The sequence below is a fragment of the Thamnophis sirtalis genome, unplaced genomic scaffold (assembly GCF_051295495.1).
Source record: "Thamnophis sirtalis isolate CommonGarterSnake01/CBP01778 unplaced genomic scaffold, rThaSir2_p1.2 scaffold_1, whole genome shotgun sequence".
In the NCBI taxonomy this organism is placed as follows: domain Eukaryota; kingdom Metazoa; phylum Chordata; class Lepidosauria; order Squamata; family Natricidae; genus Thamnophis; species Thamnophis sirtalis.
In genome coordinates this window covers 172,709,479-172,722,550 of record NW_028261381.1, presented here as the reverse complement: position 1 = coordinate 172,722,550, position 13,072 = coordinate 172,709,479, and positions in this window count along the sequence as shown.

The following is a 13,072-nucleotide window of genomic DNA, read 5'->3' as shown; positions in this document are numbered from 1 at the left end:
TAAGTTGAGGACTACCTGTATCCCCCCTGGAAGCTGACATACCAGAAGGCCAAACCATGGCTTGGTGTAGCCAATGCCACATTTCTGCAGTCAGAAGTTCATTTGGGGAGGGGGGTCCATTGGGAATCTTAGGCTACAGGCTGTCCTCGACTTACAACCATAAAATAAGCTCTTTGTTTCTGTTGTTAAACAAGACAGTTGCTAAATTAATCTTGCCCCAAGTTGTGTGACCTTTTTTGCCACAGTAACACGGTTCTTAAGTGAATCTGGCTTCCCCATTTACTTTGCATGTCAGAAGGTCACAGAGTATGTTTACGTGACACCCCTAGGACGCTGTGACCGTCGTAAATACGAATCAGTTGACAATCATCAGAATTTTAATCATGTGACCATGGGGATGCTTCAATGGTCATGAAAACAAGAACCAGGGGGTGACATGATAGCAGTCTTCCAATATCTCAGGGACTCCCACAAAGAAGAGGGAGTCAAGCTATTCTCCAAGGCACCTGAGGGCAGAACAAGAAGCAATGGGTGGAAACTAATCAAGGAGAGAAGCAACTTAGAACTGAGGAGGAATTTCCTGACAGTGAGAACAATTAATCAGTGGAACAACATGCCTCCAGAAGTTGTGAATGCCCCAACACTGGAAGTCTTTAAGAAGATGTTGGATAACCATTTGTCTGAAGTGGTGTAGGGTTTCCTGCCTGAGCAGGTGGTTGGACTAGAAGACCTCCCAGGCCCCTTCCAACTCTGTTATTTTGCTAACTGTGACTAAGAGGGGGTGGATCTCATCTCACCTATCTAGGGATATGCATAATCAAATTGAGCCTCTTCCCGACTGGTACCCCCCCGCTCCTTAGCTATTGGATCTTAATCTCCAGAATTCCTTGGGATCTTCTGGGATTTCTGGAAGTTGAATCCAAACATCTGCAGATCTACCAAACAATGGAAGGTTGACTTCACTTCACTTCATATACATGAGGAGGGTTTCTGTAGTGAGGTGGTTATCCCATTTGCCTCACTCGCGAAAGGTCCACGGTTCAAAGTTTTTGTTTGTCCTGCTGGGATGGGGGCTGGACTAGAAGACCCCTGAGGTCCCTTCCAGTTTCGTTTCTATTCTGTTCTGTTCTGTTCTGTTCCATTCTCTATTCTATTTTCTATACTCTTTTATTTTCTATTTTATGTTCTATTCCATTTTCTATTTTTTATTCCATTTTATTTTCTATTCTATTTTCTGTTCTGTTCTGTTCTTTTTTATATTCTATTCTATTTTCTGTTCTGCTCTGTTCTGTTCTGTTCTTATCCTATCCTATCCTATCCTCTTTTCTTTTCTATTCTGTTCTCTTTTATATTCTATTCTATTTTCTGTTCTGTTATCCTATCCTATCGTATCGTATGGTTTCCTCTTTTCTATTCTGTTCTGTTCTCTTTTATATTCTATTCTATTTTCTGTTCTGTTCTTGTTCTTGTTCTTATCCTATGCTATCCTCTTTTCTATTCTATTCTGTTCTGTTCTCTTTTCTATTCTATTCTATTTTCTGTTCTGTTCTTGTTCTTGTTCTTATCCTATGCTATCCTCTTTTCTATTCTATTCTGTTCTGTTCTCTTTTCTATTCTATTCTATTTTCTGTTCTGTTCTTGTTCTTGTTCTTATCCTATGCTATCCTCTTTTCTATTCTATTCTGTTCTGTTCTCTTTTCTATTCTATTCTATTTTCTGTTGTGTTCTATTCTATTCTATCCTCTTTTATTTTCTATTCTATTTTCTATTCTATTCTGTTCTCTTTTATTTTCTATTCTATTTTCTGTTCTGTTCTGTTCTTTTTTTATATTCTATTCTATTTTCTGTTCTGTTCTGTTCTTATCCTATCCTCTTTTCTCTTCTATTCTGTTCTCTTTTATATTCTATTCTATTTTCTGTTCTGTTATCCTATCCTATCGTATGGTATCCTCTTTTCTATTCTGTTCTGTTCTCTTTTATATTCTAGTCTATTTTCTGTTCTGTTCTTGTTCTTGTTCTTGTTCTTATCCTATCCTATCCTATCCTCTTTTCTATTCTATTCTGTTCTGTTCTGTTCTCTTTTATATTCTATTCTATTTTCTGTTGTGTTCTATTCTATTCTATCCTCTTTTATTTTCTATACTATTTTCTATTCTATTCTGTTCTTTTATTTTCTATTCTATTTTCTGTTCTGTTCTTGTTCATTCTTGTTCTATTCTATTCTATTCTAATTCTATTTCTATTTCTATTTCTATTTCTAATTCTAATTCTAATTCTAATTCTAATTCTAATTCTAATTCTAATTCTAATTCTAATTCTATTCTTACTCTATTCTATTCCTTTCCCTATTCCTATTCCAGCAGTTCCCTTTTCGTGTTTTAGACGAGACTTTCCGATCGATCGCTTCTGCAAGAGGAGGAAAGGGGGGAGGGGGGGGCGGTCGGGATCCACCTTAAACCTTCCGTGCGCGAGATTTCCCCACTACCACCACCACAACCCCCGTCGGGTTGTCAATCGGCATCGCTGCCCGCACAGGACCGCGTCCAGATTTGGCACAGACCTCCAGGGCTTGCCTGCACACGCACGCACGCACCCTCCCCCCCCCGCTTCCTTGCACACTCGGAACAAATTCGCCCCTTCCCTTTTTTTTTTCAAGGGATCGCAAATCTTCCCCCTTTTCTTTCCTTCCTTCCTTCCTTCCTTCCTTCCTTCCTTCCTTCCTTCCTTCCTTCCTTCCTTCCTTTCTTCCTTCCTAGCTAAGTGCTCTTTTAAGAGATGGGCGGCGGGGAGGGGGCGCGAGCGCGCGAGCCAGACGCCCCCCAATTCTGCTGGTATTTAACACGCTTCTCCTTTTGACCCGCGTGTGCAAATTCTTCACTTCTTCTCCCTTCTCAGGTGGAATTGGTTTTTTTTTTTTAAAGATCCCCCTCCTCTTTTTTTCTTTCTTTCTTTCCCTCTTTCTTTCTTTCTTTCTTTCTTTCCTTCTTTCTTCCTCTTTTCTGCTTTTGTTTTTAAACAAATAAAGGGCATGGCACGGAAACCTTCCTGACCTCTGAAACGGCAGAAGGAGCGCTCTCACACCCACCCACCCACCCAATTTCCGTGGGGAGGGGGCCGTGCCCCCCCCCCAGGATGTATTCTCAAGGGCGGCATGCTGTAAGTACCATCTTTGTTGGGGGTGGGATGAGGGGTGAGTGGCTTGGATGGAGCTGCAGGGGTCGTATCTCGAGGAGGTTTGGGGAAAGGGACTTTGGGGGGGGGGTCCCAAAAACTGGGTGCAGAAAGGGGTGCAGTTACGTAAGGTGAAGGTTAGGCTTGGGGAGAGGGGAGATCAAAATGTGGGGTAGGCTCCCCAGGTCTCTGCTTGCTTTCCCCCCCCCTCCCAAAAAGTGTTAAAATACACTACAGGTCGTCCCGAACTTAAAACCGTTCGTTTAGTGACGGTTGAAAGTTACAACAGCACGGGAAAAAAGTGACTTGGGAGCGTTTTTCACACTTAACGACCGTTGCAGCATCCCCCACAATCAGGGGATCCAAATTCAGACCTTTAGCAATGGACTCATCTTTATGACGGTCGTAGTGTCGCCCGGGGTTAACGTGATCCACGGGGGGGGGGGGGGGAGAAGAGGGACGACCAGATTCGCTTCGCAACCTGGTGACTCACCAATCGGCTGCAGCGATTCACTTAACAGCGGCGGCAAGAAAGGCCGTACAGCGGGGCGACACTCGATTCACGGGCATCTCACTCAGCCGCGGAAACTTTGGCCTCGATGGCAGGTCGTAAGTCTCGATGTAAATGTTAAGCCCTGCATTTGCAAGTCAAAATGAATTTCTCTAGCGAATATGCATTTCCAGGTTAAGTGTGGGGAAAACTTGGGATTTTGGAATCTGGCAAGAACCAGAGTCAGGATTTTTCCTGCCTCCTCTTGCTAAAGTTCAGGCTTTTCTACTCAGTTGGGTAATGAATCCTTTATGATTAATTCCAAGTCCTTCTGGTTGCCAGCTTGTTTGCGTAGCCTTTTGGAACCAAAAAGGTCACTGCCCCATTTAGAGTAGAATAACAGGGTTGGAAGGGGCCTTGGAGGTCTTCTAGTCCAACCCCCTGCTTAGGCAGGAAACCCTACACCATTTCAGACAAATGGCTATCCAACCTCTTAAAAACTTCCAGTGTTGGGGCGTTCACAACTTCTAGAGGCAAGTTGTTCCACTGATTAATTGTTCTAACTGTCAGGAAATTTCTCCTCAGTTCTAAGTTGCTTCTCTCCTTGATTAGTTTCCACCCATTGCTTCTTGTTCTACCCTCAGGTGCCTTGGAGAATAGTTTGACTCCCTCTTCTTTGTGGCAGCCCCTGAGATATTGGAAGACTGCTATCATGTCTCCCCTAGTCCTTCTTTCTATTAAACTAGACATACCAATTTCTGCAACCGTTCTTCATATGTTTTAGCCTCCAGTCCCCTAATCCTCTTTGTTGCTCTTCTCTGCACTCTTTCTAGAGTCTCAACTTCTTTTCTACATCGTGGCGACCAAAACTGAATGCCGTATTCCAAGTGTGGCCTTACCAAGGCCTTATAAAGTGATATTAACACTTCATGTGATCTTTATTCTCTCCCTCTATTGATGCAGCCTAGAACTGTGTTGGCTTTTTGGGCAGCTGCTGCACAGCGCTAAAATTTGTCAAAACCATATTTTTAAAAGAAAGAGGGTGGATTTTAAAGGATGGAAAAAGCCCCATCCTGTTTGACCCGTTTCTGGTTTTGTGGGGATCGGGTTCAGACCTCTCTGCGTGGGTGATAAGCCCTGATCTTGGATTGAAAATGCAAGGAAGGAGGTCCTTCCAGTTATTCACACAACCTGTCAACCCAGGTCAGGGAAAGACCTAACGGATGCATTGACGGAGCCCAGTTCAGACTAAAATAAGTAACAACAGGTTAACTAGGTTAATTGTGGTTTGCATTTGTTGGATGCGTGTATGGGAGGGGAGACACAGGAAGTTGGAGAAGGTCGTGTGAACTTGGCCTGCGTGGTGTAGGGGTCCTTGTGAACAGAGGTGGTATTCAGCCTTTCGGATTGATTCACCCGAACTGGTAGCGGAAATCGTGGGTGGGCGTGTCCACACACACACACACACCCGTTCTAAGCCGTCCTATTTAGCAATAGCAATAGCAATAGTTAGGCTTATATACCGCTTCATAGGGCTTTCAGCCCTCTCTAAGCGGTTTACAGAGAGTCAGCATATTGCCCCCAACAACAATCTGGGTCCTCATTTTACCCACCTCGGAAGGATGGAAGGCTGAGTCAACCTTGAGCCTGGTGGGATTTGAACAGCCAAACTGCTGAACTGCAGTGCTGCATTTAACCACTGCGCCACCTCGGCTCCATTAGACACATTTTTGAGTCTGGGCACATGCGTGGAAGGTGCACATGTGAGCAAAGCACATGTGCGGAGGGGCGGGTGCATGCACGGAAGGGGCGGGAAACCGCATGTGCGAAGTGGGTGCATGCGCGCGGGGTGTGTGTGTGAACCAGGGGGTAACAAAATGTGAAACCCAACGCTGCTTGGGGAACCATAAAACTGAAGTAGAGGGAGTTCTCAGCATATTGACCACAAGTGAGCCCAAAATCGATGTTGCTGAGTCAGAAATGGTTCAGTGACTTTTGCCCATTTCTTACGACTTTTGTTGCCACGTTGGTACAGGTCAGGGTCGGCAAACTTAAACACTCAAAGAACCATTTGGACCCGTTTCCCCACAGAGAAGAAAACACTGGGAGCCACAAAGGTCCTAACCGGAAGCCCCCTGTTCAATTCTGGAGCTGACCGGAAGTTCAGTTCCCCCACCATAGAGTCTCCTCCTAGCGCGGCGTCCTTTTTCCTCTACCTGTCATAACCGAAAGCCCTATCAATGGCGGAGACAACTGGAAAACCCTCCCCTTGCCATAGAGTCTTCTCCCTGGCGCACTGTGCTTCTCTCCACTCCCCCCCCCTCTACCGGAAGCTCCTCTCAAAATTGTGGCGCCGACCGGTGACGGAGCCGCAGCAGAGGGAGGAAAGAGCCACATGCGGCTCCAGAGCCGCAGTTTGCTGACCCCCTGGCTTAGGTAAACCACTGCAGTTGATAAATTAGTGACATGGTTATTAAGTGAATCTGGTTTCCCTCATTGACTTTGTCAGTTGCAAAAGGGGAGGTGTTATGTGACCTTCCTGGATGCGGCAACCGTCGTAAATCTGAGTCCGTTGCCAAGCATCCGAATGTAAATCACGTGACGATAGGGATGTTGCAATGGCCGTAAGTGTGAAAAGGGATCCTGAATCGCTTTTTTTCCCCCAGTGCCGTTGCAACTCGGAACGGTCACTAAACGAACTGTCGTAAGCCGAGGACTGCCTGTACTGCATCATTGGGCTCTTTATTGTGCAAAGCACACCCCGGTGAGTGCTGCCCTTCTTTAAACCTGCCTCAAAGAAGCAGGAGACGCCGCCGTTCACGCTACATGCTCACCTCATTTACTTTATTGTGCTTGTTGCGGCTGATCACTGAAAGCGGGGAGGTAATTGGCTCATTTGGATTCCCGCACCAGTGTCCTTTCCACCTTGCCTGGAGTGTTGCGTGAAGGCGGCCCTAAGAGAAGTAGGCCTGGCCCTCCAGACGGGAGAAATTTGCAAACGGGATGCGTGCCTCGGTCTTTAAAGGTAACCCCTGACTACAGAATCATTAGCTCCAGAATGAGAGAGGGAGAGAGAGAGAGAGAGAGAGATCGTGGTGTTTTGCACAACTCCCTTACCGACAATTAATTTAACCACGGTGTTTTCAATTAGTCTGGATTTGCATGACACCGAACGGGAAGCTCAGCAGCGTCTGCGTTGGCTGCGTTGGCTGCACACAGATGCGATGCCTGGTTGGAGGCTCGGCTGACCGTGATCTCAAACAGGGGAATAACAGCCAGCCTCCCTGAAAGCAGAATGGGGGTGTCAAAGAGGGGCCCTTTATTTAATTTTTATTTATATATATTTTTTTATTTCCCACCTTTTTATAAATAACTCCAAATGGCAAACAAAGCCTGTAATTCAGGGAGTCCTCGGTTAACCACGCTTCATTGAGTGACTGCTCAAAGTTACAACGGCGCTGGGAAAAAAGTGACTCGGGACCATTTTTCACACTTACGACCTTTCTAGCACCCCCATAATCATGGGATCAAAAAGTTTAGATGCTGTTTGAGTTGATGACGGTTGCTGGGTCCCGACGTCACTTGGTCTCCTTTTGCGACCTTCTGACAAGCAAAGTCAACGGGGGGGGAAGCCAGATTCACTTAACAACCGGATTACTAACTTATCAACCGCAGGGATGCGCTTAACAACCAAAACAAGAAAGATTGTAAAACGGGGTAAAATTCACGCAACAAGCGTCTCGCTGAACAACAGAAATTTTGGACTCAACTGTGGTCGTAAGTCGAGGACTATCTGTGTTGTCTCCTCCTGTTTTCCCCACAATAACATTCCTATAAGGTGGTTGAGGTGAGAGAGAGAGAGAGACTGGCCTAAAGTTGCCAAGTCAGCTTCACTGCCTAAGACAGAACTAGAAGTCCCAGTCTCCTGGTGGTTGGCCCCAAATCACCCAGCTGGCTGTTGTGCCCAAGGTGGGACTACAACTCCCAGTCTCCTGGTGATTGGCCCCAAATCACCCAGTTGGCTCTTGTGCCTAATGTGAGACTAGAACTCCCAGTCTCCTGGTGTTTGGCCCCAAATCACCCTGCTGACTTCTGGTTTTTAGACCAACTCCTTCTTCCCCTCTAGACCAGACTGGGGTTTGAGGTGATCAGATCCTGGCCAGATCCTTCAGGAATGCCTCCTAGTTGGGTGGGAGCCACCCAGAGGAGCAGGAACTCTTGCAGAGTGACAACAGGAGCCTCCTTGGAAAAGAAGAGTTTCTGCCCCATCTCTAAACCGGCTGTTTTCAGAGAGCATCAATTGTTGTATCTTTATTGGAAGTTTTCATCTTTTGGCTGAAAAAGTGTAAAAAAAACAACAACGGCTTTTTGCCCAGTTCTGGATGGTGAATAAAAGAGTCATCACAATTAAAGTCCCACTCTGGTGCATGGGTGGCTGGGGAATTCTGGGAGTTGAAGTCCTCCAGAATTAAAGTTGCCAAGTTTGAAAAAAAAAAATACTGTTTTTTAACACATTGCACTGCGCCGTCTTTTTCTTGCTCCCTTTTCCAGGTGAATTTAAAACCAGCCTGCAAGCTGCATGCAGGCCAGGGGGAAAAAACAACACCCTTTTAAAGATTTTTACCTCCCTTAATTTTAGGTTACAGCCATTCCTGTCAGCCGCAATCATTTTATTTTATTTTTATTTTTTATTTTAACTGTTATTAATAATATGTATTTATAACAATTTTTTCCCTCCAGTTGACAATATACTTGAAAATTGCTTTCTTACCATCCCATAATCCATCTTATCTTACAACGGTCCTACTTCTTCTTCCCTCCCTCCCTCTTTCCTTCCCTCGTTTCTTCTCTCCTACTCTCCTTCCTTCCCTCCTTCCTTCCCTCCCTCATTCCCCCTTCCCTCCTTCCCTCCTTCCTTCCTTCCCTCCTTTCTTCTCTCCTACTCTCCTTCCTTCCCTCCTTCCTTCCCTCCCTCATTCCCCCTTCCCTCCTTCCTTCTCCTTCCTTCTCTCCTTCCTTCCTTCCTTCCTTCCCTCCTTTCTTCTCTCCTTCTCTCCTTCCTTTCCCCCTTCCTTTCCTCCTTCCTTCCCCCCTTCCTTCTCTCCTACATTCCCTCCTTCCTTCCCTCCTTTCTTCTCTCCTTCTCTCCTTCCTTCCCTCCTTCCTTCCCCCTTCCCTCCTTCTCTCCTTCCTTCCTTCCTTCCTTCCCTCCTTCCTTCTCTCCTTCTCTCCTTCCTTTCCCCCTTCCTTTCCTCCTTCCTTCCCCCTTCCTTCTCTCCTACATTCCCTCCTTCCTTCCCTCCTTTCTTCTCTCCTACTCTCCTTCCTTCCCTCCTTCCTTCCCTCCCTCATTCCCCCTTCCCTCCTTCCCTCCTTCCTTCCTTCCCTCCTTTCTTCTCTCCTTCTCTCCTTCCTTTCCCCCTTCCTTTCCTCCTTCCTTCCCCCCTTCCTTCTCTCCTACATTCCCTCCTTCCTTCCCTCCTTTCTTCTCTCCTTCTCTCCTTCCTTCCCTCCTTCCTTCTCTCCTTCCTTCTCTCCTTCTCTCCTTCCCTCCTTGCTTCCCTCCCTCCTTCCCTCCCTCCTTCCTACCCCCCTTTCTTCTCATTTTATAAGCAGCTGCAGTTTATATAAGCCACGGTGGGTCTTTTCATTTCCTGTCTATCATTATCTGGTATCTCTTACATCAGTGTTTCTCAACCTTGGCGACTTTAAGTCCTGTGGACTTCAACTCCCAGAATTCCCCAGCCAGCTATGCTGGCTGGGGGATTCTGGGAGTTGAAGTCCACAGGACTTCAAGTCGCCAAGGTTGAGAAACACTGTCTTACATGCTCTTCCCAGCTGAGGACACTACCCAAAAAGGAGAAATGAAAAAAAAATCATTCTAATGCCCCAGATCTGGAAGGGGTGCTTGAGGTCATCCAGCTTCACCCCTTCTTTCATGCCAGGAAGCCAAACTGACAATGTTTTCCTTAACATTCATTGTTTTTTCTCATTTAATCCATTATGGGTAGTCCTTGAATTATGGCCCAAATTGAGCCAAAATTTTCTTCGGCTAATCGAGATGTTTGTAAAGTGTGTTTTGCCCCCTTTTATGACATTTGTTGCTGGGATTATTAAGTGAATCACGACAGTCGTTAAGTTAGTGACACGGGCGTGAAGCCTCTGAACTTGTCACAAAGTGGAAGGAAGGAAGGAAGGAAGCAGAGAGGGAGTGAGGGAAGGGAAGGAAGGAGATGGGAGAGGGGGAGGGAGGAGGAGGAAGCAAGGAAGGAAAGAAGGCAGGGGGGAGGAAGGGAAGGTAGGAAGGAAGGAAGGAGGGGAAGGAAGGAAGGAGATAGGAGAAGGGGAGGGAGGAGGAAGAAGCAAGGAATGAAATAAGGCAGGGGGGGAGGAAGGGAAGGAAGCAGGGGAAGGAAGGAATGAAGAAGGCAGGCAGGAGAGGGGAAAGGGAAGGAGGAGAAAGGGAAGGAAGGAAGGAGGCAAAGAGAGAGTGAGGGAAGGGAAGGAGGCAGGAGAAGAGGAGGGAGGAGGAAGAAGCAAGGAAAGAAAGAAGGCAGGGAGGAGGAAGGGAAGGGAGGAAGGAAGGGAAGAGGAGGGGAAGGAAGGAGGCGGGAGGAGGGGAGGGAGGAGGAGGAAGCAAGGAAGGAAAGAAAGCAGAGGAGGGAGGAAGGGAAGGAAGGAAGCAGGGGAAGGAAGGAATGAAGAAGGCAGGCAGGAGAGGGGAAAGGAAGGAAGGAGAAAGGGAAAGAGGGAAGGAGGGGGAGGAAGGGAAGGTAGGAAGGAAGGGAAGAGGGGGGGAAGGAAAGAAGGAGGGGGGGAGAGAAGAGATGGGAGAGACAGGAAAGGAAGAGAGGTAGAAGAGGAAGGAAACAAGGAAGGAAGGAATGGTCAAAGGAGAGAACAGAAGATTGTTAAGTGAATCACAGCAGTCATCAAGTTAGTGACACGATTGTTAAGCGAATCTGGTTTCCTCGTTGACTTTGTTTGTCAGAAGGTCGTAAAAGGGGATCATGTGACCCAGGGACACTGCAACCGTCATAAATATGAGTCAGTTGATAAGTGCTTGAATTTTGATTGTGGGGATGCTGCAACGGTCGTCAGTGTGAAAACGGTCATAAGTCACTTTTTTCAGGGCCGTCGTAACTTTGGCCAGGTAAACGAATGGTTTAGAGATAAACTTTATTCTCACTTTGAATGCACACTAATCGGCACACATTAAAATGAAATTGCATTGCCTACAGCTCCAATATACACTCCATAACCGTGACAGAATACCGTATTTTCTGGCATATAAGGCAACTGGGCGTATAAGACCACCCCCCTACTTTCTGGCACTCACGAGCTGGCTGAAGGCCTCTGTGCTGCCGGGCTTCCATAATTTGACCTCAGCGCCTTCCTCCTCCAGACCGCCAGCCCAGACCTTACTAAGCCATCCCAGCACTCATCCGTGTCCAGGCGAGGAGCACCGAGGGTAACGATTGAAAGGCCGGCGTCTCCGCTGGTGGCGACGCGGCTTTTTGCTTGGCGGCATTGCTTTTTCTTTTGTCTTGGTTTTTGGTGTGGCCTTTCTTATACCCGGCGTATAAGCCGAGCCCCCGATTTTTGAAATAATTTTTGGGGGCTTAAAAAGTCATCTTATACACCGGAAAATACATAAATACAAAATTATGCATATATCCACATTTGTAAGTCCGGAACTATCTGTAATACAGGGAATTGGTACTCAGGGCTCATAGAAAATATGCCCAAATATGGAGGGAGCATAGTGCTTCCCTTTTGTACACACACACACACACACACAGTATTTTTTGGAGTATAAGACGCACTGGAGTATAAGATGCACCAAGATTTTGAAGAGGTTAATTTAAACAAAAAAGTTTTTGCATTCTGCAGCCCCTCAGACCCTCTGCACACCTCATTTTTTGTGAAAAATGGGGTGTGAAGAGAGTTTGAGAGGCATGGAAAGTGCTCCTGGAGGCTGAGGGGGGCAAAAATGAGCAAAAACAGGCCCGTTTTGGGTGAAAATGGGCCCGTTTTTTGCCAAAAAAGGCATGCATAGCCTTTAGGAGGCTTGTAGAGTGCTCCTGGGAGGCTGGGCAAAAATGAGCAAAAAACGGCATGTTTTTCGCTCGTTTTTGCCCTCCCCAGCCCCCAGGAGCACTTTGCAGGCCTCCCAAACTCTCTGCACATCCATTTTTGCAAAAGGGGGGGGGGGGGTTTCGGGAGGCCAAAATGCTGTATTCAGTGTATAAGACGCACCCAGATCTTTTTTGTGGGGGGGGAAAGGTATGCCTTATACTCTGAAAAACACGGTATTCATATCAAGGATAAATCATTTCTTTTCCCTGAATTTGTCCCAGTTTTAGTTGGGTGCGTGGGAAGAAATGTCTTTTATTAATTTGGGAAGAGGTTTTTGTGTGTGTCTGTTTTAATCTAGGCCATTTTTAAAAAGTGCCTCCCTCCTCTTTTCTCATTGGTTCACACGGAGTCAGAATTTGAAATGAATTTGAATCCAACTTTTAATAACACCCCCTGCCTGTTTAGGCATATGACCGCACATCAAATAATAGGCTATTTTAATTGGGATTTTATTTGTTACTAACTGATATCCCGATATTGCCCTGGTATTATTTATAAGGCGGAAATGTCCGGACCAAACGTAATTTCTAATGTTAGATTTTCCCCCTTACCAGAGGTAAGGCTCCTTGTGGAGTACTGTGAAGCCATTGCCATGGCAACTCCACTGCACTGTACAGTAGAAGCCATTTTAAGGCACAACAGGCTGTATCTTAACAGAACACACACCCGTAGGGGTGTTAGGGGTGTCTTAGCAGAGGTGGGTTCCTACTGGTTTGAACCGGTAGTGGTTTGGTGGCCTGGGTTGCTGGAACCGGCAGTGACCGAGGCCTGCTACACCGCTGAACTGATTGTCTCAGTGGTGCTGTAGGCACCTCTTGTTTTTTGCTTCTGTGCATGCGCAGAGCAGATCCAGCTTTCCTCATGTGTTTTGCTTGTCGGGGGAAGTCACAAATGGTGATCCCGTGATCCCAGAATATTGCAAATATGTGCTGGTTGTCCGAGTGCCCAAATTTTGATCCCATGACCATGGGGATTGCTGTGATGGTCGTAAGTGTGAGGATTGGTTGTCAGCACCACTGTAAATTTGAAAAGTCGCCAAATGAACGGTTGTAAGTCGAGGAAAACCTGTAAAGTAATTATGGTATATGGGGAAACCTGATTTTGATGGGCTCCACATCATTTGCGATAACTCATATTTTATTATTTTTTTTTTTCTCCCTGCCTTAAAGCTATTCCGTCTTTCTGTTTTCAGTCTGGGCAACCTTTTAAGTTCTCGGTGTTGGAGATTTGTGACCGAATTAAGGAAGAATTCCAATTCCTCCAGGCTCAATA